Source organism: Magnolia sinica, chromosome 8 (assembly GCF_029962835.1).
Source record: "Magnolia sinica isolate HGM2019 chromosome 8, MsV1, whole genome shotgun sequence".
NCBI lineage: Eukaryota > Viridiplantae > Streptophyta > Magnoliopsida > Magnoliales > Magnoliaceae > Magnolia > Magnolia sinica.
Window position 1 is genome coordinate 21,886,805 of NC_080580.1, and position 8,123 is coordinate 21,894,927.

Here is an 8,123-nt window from a genome sequence, read left to right on the forward strand (position 1 = left end):
TGGGCCCAGATGAATGTATAAGGCAGCTTATGGACATGACACTGTGTGCCAGCGTGGCACGTAGCTACAAGATCTAATCCATTCATCAGAGGGCCACACTATATAGGTGTCTGGAATAGGACTCAGGTCGGTCCACTATTCAGGTGGGCCAACAAATGTACAACTAAATATAACTTTGCTGAGGTTTTCTAAGTCGTACATCTATTTCGAACATCAGGCCCACCTGATGAATGGACCAGCCTGATTTAACTCACTGATCGGACGGCCTAATGTATAGATTCATGCACTCTTTCCTGGATAACATTCATTTTCTCCAATGTTAGGCCTCTTCGAGAAATTTAGGAGGGTGACAATGATCTTACCGTTGACTGGTCAACAATACGTGGCCTTCTCGAAAGCCATTGGATCGTTCACGGATGCTCGAGCCACAGCCGATGAAAAGTTCAAAGAGGCGTTTCAAGACCAAACATTCCCACCAGAAGCTTCCATTATATTCACAAACGCTCCACCTGGATCTTCGACGGTACGTAAAAGAGACATCGACCATCCATTTTTTATTTTGTTTTGTTTAATTAACGGGAGCGGATTAGGTGAGATCCCGGATCCACCCAAGTGAGAGGAACCCTGACTGTGGGGCTCACAGTGATGTATGTGCCCTAAATCCACACTGTCCAACCATTTTGAATGCTCATTTTAAGACATGATGCCAAAAATGAAGAAGGCTCGAATCGTAGGTGGACTACACCAGAGGAAACAGTCATGATAGAATCCCCACCATTAAAAACTTCGTGGAGTCAACCAGAATATTTATTTTCCATCCAACTTGTTGATAAGGTCCAAAGACCTCTATGAAGAGGCGACACAAATTTCATCTTGATCTAAAGCTTTTCTAGCCCACAAGAAGTTTTTAATGGCCAATTAGTATTGCTTCCTGTACTAAAGTCCATCTGAGATTTAGATCTGCCTCATTTCTTGGACCATGCCCAAAAATGAATTTTCAATACATATGGATGGCGTGGATGTAATTACATGTATCAAGGTGGCCCTCACAGAAAGGGGTCCCACAAACCTAGGTGAATCGAGGTATCCACCGAAGCCGCGCATACGGGAGATGATGATGATGTTTGGCCCAGCATACACGCAGTCGTGTATGATCATTCATGCCATCCATCTAGTGAGCCCAGGGTGGCACAGATGGGAGAATTCTGCCTGTTAGATAGATGGATGTTTCGTGAACATGTGGTCCATGGTTGTCGATTCTGTTTTAGATGTCCTTTTCTAGGATCATATGCGTTAGAGTTGTGTGGGGTCCTCCTGTGATGTGAACGTGGAATCCAAACCGTGAATCTGATGCACGTGCCCATATTCACTGCAGAGAACGAGAATCATCTCAGTCCATAACTTAAATGGTATACAGCACGCAGAGAAATGTACAATTATGCTTAAAACCGGCAGTGTGGCCTACCTGAGTTTGGGAATGACCTGAATTTTGGTGTGCTCCTTCGTCCCGGGGAAGCTCATGTGATGATCAATAGGATGGATGGATGGCATGCATGTAACGAAGAAGGTAGACCCCACATTTCATCTGGACGTTTCTATGGTGGGCAACCTCCTGTAGCCCACCTGAGTTATGGATCACTTGGGTTATAAATTTTTTTTTTTTTTTAAAAAAAAAAAAAAAAAAACAGCTGACCCACTAATCACACGTTCCATACCATCTAACTTCTAAGTCAATGATCAGCCAATGGTCTAAGTAAACATACAAGTGCTGCACTCGTAACAATTCCATTAATTAGCCTGATTTTCAATTCTCAGCAAAGACAAGATGTCATAGACTCCTGACACATCAGCAGGAAAGATGCGATTCACGTGCATTGATTATATATATATATATATATATATATGTTATCATCTTTCACTAGGGTGGGTAATGGGTCAGCTGGTTTCAGGAATCAATGATCATGCATATTCTGTTCTCATTGTAGATTGGATTCTCCAAAGATAGTTGCATACCAGAACAAGGCAATGCAATTATAGACAATAAACAGCTGATGGAAGCAGTTCTTGAATTGATAACCGGCGAACACCGCATTTCTCCTTAAGGCCAAATGGTGTTTTGCGACGCAGGTATCCCAACTTTTGAAAGAATTCATTTTTGAAAAGGCTCAAAAGGAAGGAGAGTCAGAAGGAGAAAAGCTGAGGAGTTATATGAAGAATTGAGATGAAATAAGCTTTGTTTTTGTGAGTTTGAATTAGTGATTTTGCACTGTTAATTGCGATTAACTATGGTTTGTGTTAACAATGTTGTGGAGTGCAGTTTAGTTTTTCTTTTTTTTCCTTAAATCTTGTTTAAGTAGTTTCTTAGATGAGTCAATATCTACTTTGAATTAAGCATGGTAATATGCAGCAACTTAAACCACGACAGATTGAATGGGTGATTTGGGCCACGTGTCAATGTGGCACACGTCCATATTTGTCCAAGCTAAACGCACCACAACTAGCAAAGCAAGCGAGCCCGTGAGTGGAGATACCTCGTTTCAACACTTGAGGTCTCGGTAACATGGAGTGTGTGTACTGACATGGGTGAGTACTAACAAGCTAACCCAAAAAAAAAACACAAACGTGATGGTTTATCGGCAGAGGGGACTGCGCTTCCTGGACTGATGACTGGTCCAGTCTGGCCCCCCTATTGACTGGAAACTGCCCCCATCATCCTCCATCCACCGTCCTACTAAGGTCAGCGATGCGATTGGACCATCCAGATGGTCTTCGCAGTCCCAACTCAGCTACCTACTCCTGCAGTCTGTCCTCGACCATATCTCAGAAAAGGGAATATGTACCTCTCTGCCTTAGCCGATAGATGCATCTAGTTGGGGTCTATGTCGGCGAGTTTATACTGCAGGCCTTACTTAGAATAGCATCCGTCCTCATGGCGTTTTGAAATCTTGGTTGAAATGGGTGTGGCACCCCAAGCTCCCTCCCAAACACTCGCTTCTCACGTGGAAAATAATCCACAAGGCCATCCCGGTGGATGCCAAAATTCAGAGGAAAGGGGTTGGCATCATGATCATGTCAATGTGCACATGCTGCACTTGGCTCTCCTTGTAACGCCATGAACTTTTCAATACTTGAGTATTGAAAGTTCTCGAATGTTACTATGAAATCTAACTTAGTATATACATGTGTACGATACCTATTTAATTATCTTAACGTTACGCCTATTCTCCAATATGAATCTGACCATTGGGAATGATCTCCATCTATGGATCAGGCCATCTGACCATTGTTTTAAGACAGGACCATCATATATCTAAATATGATTGCATGTTCATCATAACCAACTGCTCAATCAAATATGCACTATTAGACAAAGACATCTAACTGTCCACTTTGATTTTGGACCACCCGATCGTAGTAAACTAGCTATTTGATTTTTACATCCTCTCGTACACATATCGAGTTGAGATTCTAATCCATTCATCTTATTCATTACCTATGAATACGCTTAACCCACCATCAGAACTACAATCTAAGAAACTCACACATGTGAATAAGTCACTTGAATCTAATGGTATACATGTTCTACCTCTTAATCACTCGAAAAACCCACTTGTGTTCATTCTTTCACAAAACCGACCATACAACCATCGACATACATGATCAGAGTACTAACCATCAAGTTTTTCTATTTTTAACATGCATCTGATCGTCCATCATATTTGGATCTGCCAAATGGGCCGCCTAAATATGAAAATGAACTGATTAGTTCAAAGATCGTAAGGAATATGTCACAATTGCCAATTGACTTCTTTATTAGATATATGAAAGCTTTAATTTAGACCTCGAGGCAGTATAACTCATTAAAAAGGCATCTTGGTCATCTGTAAACGATGAAGGCCCAAAATGGGGCAATGGAAAGAGAATAAAAAATAAAGAATATTGATCAAATTTCAATGTATTTTGATGGTGTATTCCGACATTACAAACACTGAAAGTTGGAGAAATAAAAGATGACAAAATCGTAAATAACTGATGCCATTAACCTATACCCCTAAATTTTAGATCGTATAATTCTCATGATCCGTTTCATGTGAAAATTTATACCATGCCTATTTATCATAAATTAACCATACACGTCGAATTTCAGTCTTTAGATCATTGTAAAAGTGACCCAATTGACAAATCAGCCCCTTAACCATTGCTTTTAGTGTCCATCAAGTGAAGAAAGGTCATGGGTAGTCATAGTAGGGTATTTCCCTTCGTATGAATGAGTTAGATTTTTCATCATATAGACAAATATGAAATATGAGAACCCCACCTTGGTAAGTTTTTACTTAGCCGCGAAGTTATTCGCTTTAGGCTTTCCAACTCTTCCTAAGTCTAAAGCTTCCAATTGACCCAATTCATACCGTCAATCACAACTCAAATTTGGACCACACTTTGGCCTCATATGACTACGAAATCATACAAAATTTAAGCCCCGATCTATGATCATACACCGTTGAATATTGACTGCTTTAAAGCCAATTTATTCATTTTGTCATAACAGGTGAAATTTTAGATTTAAGCTTTTCCCACCATCGATCAACCATAAAACTTTGTCCAATTGTTTTCCAATCATGACTACACATATCTCCCAAAATTGGGCCTTGATGATTAAGTGTAGATCATTAATTGGAATCAAATTTGTTTTAGCACCCGTTAGAAAAATTTTCAAGATAGGCCAATATGAATTTTGGATCACCAAGAAAATCATATAACCCAGCTCTATCCGACGACTCTAACACAATGGACGAATTAGATTTAAAGAAAGATCATCAGAAAAAGGGTAAATTGGAAAAACCTAATCCAAGTGGGATATGAAACACACCCCTCTCGTACGCCCACTCCTTTTATAAAAGGGGTGTGCATTCCCCTTTCCACTCATACGCCTAATCTCCCAATGCCCAAGGAAGAGAGAGAAAGTGTCACACCCCAAACTCGAAAATCAGGCTCATAGAATTTTTGATCGTCGAATCTAGTGCCGACAGCCTCCACAGTGCCTCATTCTTGGATCCCGGCACCCATATGCTAGATTTCGATCCTAGGATCGTATAAAGAGGATTTTTAATATGAATTTTTTTGTAATGGAGCATAACCACAAACATAACCAAGTCACAAAATAACATCACCACATATCTACTATAATAAATCATTTGAGTACAATGCAGAAAAGGAAATACAAGATGATCAAAAAGCTCCAAAATAATCTGTCACGCGCCCTGCCTCAGTGCTGTTGCAATCCGACGCCACCTGCACGCAACGGTCGTGTATAAGCTTACGAAAAGCTTAGAGGGTGGTGTAAGTATGTGTGCAAGGCAAGTGTCGAGTATACAATATCAAAGCAATACGAAAATATACTAGTACGTACATGAATACTATCAGCTGTACCAAGGCTATACGATACAAGGCATGAATGCCATCGACCATACCAAGGCCATGCGATGCGAGGTCTACGTAGCCAAATGTCATATACGAGATGCAACATAAGTATGTCAATCCTCATCAAGTACATATATCAGTACAGTTCCTCTCTGTGATATCACCGGGTTTAGTATACTCCACATTGACTACCGCCTCCCTAGCCACATAGCCCAGCGAGTGGAAGAGACCAAACTATTCGCCTGACCAGTAGTCTGCCAATACTTACTCGGCTCATCGATAGCGGACCCATTTGCGAGCGGGTCAAACTCAGCCTAGCTTACAACCCCCTCGCTTAGGCTGATAAGGCCACACAACATTCCAACCGACCACAATACAGCGAGAGACGTGGCTTACTGGTATTCGGCACTCGTGCGCTGGTGTATCCACTCAGTCTAGACATTGAAGCGTCTCTTAGTACCAAAAGGTTCTGGGACTTTCACCTATGGACATCCTATATACCCACAGTGCTAGAACAAAGTATTTTTGGTGTCCAATCCGGCTATCCACGATGTGCCTGTGGAGGCCACGGCCCTGATGTCATTAGGGCATGTAGTGCTCATGTCACACAAATGCGAGATGCATGAGTCATACCATCCAGTCATGCATCAAACCAGCGCCTATCGTACGATCATGTGGAGCAACTCCATTTCATAAGGAATCTCATAAATATCTCAGCCCAATGGCATATGCTATGATTAATCATTCCTCATATCAGGCATACAAATAATGCGTATGGGTATGTATCATGATATTATACTAAGCATGTTCTTAGTATGTCATACTAGATTAAGTAAACTAGCATGATTATCAAATGTAACAGCGAATAACCGGTCTTAACCGATATATCACATTCAAGGAGTAGGAGCGGAACGATACGCCCCATTAGGCACAAAGTAGTCTTTATGGTACGGCCCATGTTAGACTGTCATAACCTATTCAAGGTATTAATAGGACCCAATGGTTTGGGTTAGCACAATAAAGAAAGGCGGTAATACAATCATCGATGGGGGCCCAATGATTTAGGTTAGCCCACTAGGTAAGGGTGGAAGTGGGCTTAACAATGGGCCCTAGGGATGTTTACAATGGTGGGCTTTTAACCACCATTGCTCCTAAGGTGCAGCCTATTTAGGATCTGAATCTGACTCACAATGGGGCCCATGGCCCTAGTGTTATCTGGGAAAAAAGATGGATAACGTGTATGACATAAACAACAAGGTGGGCCTTACAAGGCAGCCCCTTAATGGGTGCCCCAGGCCAACCGTTGGCTGGAGTACGTCCACCTAGAGTTTGGATCTGCTGCGTTATGGTGGGCCCCTATTATAAGGCAGGCCCGGAAAGGACTAATAGAGCGTGTGGGGGGCCCCTTACGCCACAATGGGCCCCACAATTTGAGGGCAGCAAGGATATAATCTACATACAGCACAAGGATATAATCTACATACAGCACGGTGGACCACCTTGGACGGTCAACCCAGCTGCATGCTGGACCTGATGGGCGTAAACAGGTGGACAACTTGGATAAAATATACATCTATGGTGGGCCTCACTCATCATCAAGCGGGCCCTACCATGGATTGGCCATATGAATATACAACACAAGCTGCCAGGTGGACCAACAGCTGGGCATCCAGCCCATCTACACGCTGAGCTTGCTGGACGTCCAGCAGCTAGGTGGCCTGGATAGGACACATGCATAGTGGGCCTCATCAGTGGCCTCATAGCCCCTAGCTGGGCTTCTTCACAACATCGCAGTGGGCCCAAGACTATTTCAATACCGGACATCAGCCCCACTGTTTCCTGAGGTGTGGATCAAAGGAGCTTTGGATCTGCCTCATTTCCAGGTCCATGGTTTAAAACAATATAGAAAATTGGATGGACGGTCTGGATAAAATGCATATTACGGTGGATCACTGCTGGACGATTAACATACATTAAGGTGGGCCACAGTTTGAATGGCAGCAAGGATAAAATACATAAAGCGAGGTGGACGACTACTGACCGGTCGGCCCACCAACGTCCCTGCTTGTTGGGCAGTCCAGCAGCTAGATGATGTGGATACTGCACACATCACGGTGGGTCCCACTCACACATGGGTCACCCAGGAGGTGGCTGACCCCATACATCACCCAATCGGGTGGGCTAGCCCCCAAACACCTACCCACTCACGTGGGCTGGGTGGTAAAAATAGATATATCAAGGTGGCCAGCAGTGGCTGGGTAGATCCCTGCCCACTGACCCATCTTGGATCAAGCCCAAAAATGATCTCTCTAAATGGACAGATGGTGTAGATATAACACACAACAAGCTGGGTCCCACAGCCCTCAGGTGGAGTGGCAATTAAAACCGTAATGGCCTAAAAAGTGTCACAGCACTATCATCGTTGCTGCCTCATTATGGTGCGGCCCATCTGAACTTCATCAAGGTTGGGTGACTTGAGATGAACGGTGTGGATTGAAGGTACACACACCAAGGTGGGGTCCAAATGAGTGGGCCACCCCACTCCAACAAATCAAACTGGTATGCGTCTTCCCACCAGACGGTCCTGCATGATCGACAGGTCATGCGGGCCCCATCATAGCAGCCACACAGTCCACCTGCTGGACTGCGTGTGCATGTAATACATACATCAAAGTGGGGCCCACGCAAATGGGCCACACAGC

The 8,123-nt window shown here is 43.3% G+C and overlaps 1 pseudogene; it reads left to right on the forward strand.

Moving 5' to 3' along the window:
• Positions 1-316: 316 nt before the first annotated feature.
• Positions 317-2,220, forward strand: LOC131254169 (chalcone--flavanone isomerase 1-like; annotated as a pseudogene).
• The last annotated feature ends 5,903 nt before the right edge of the window (positions 2,221-8,123 follow it).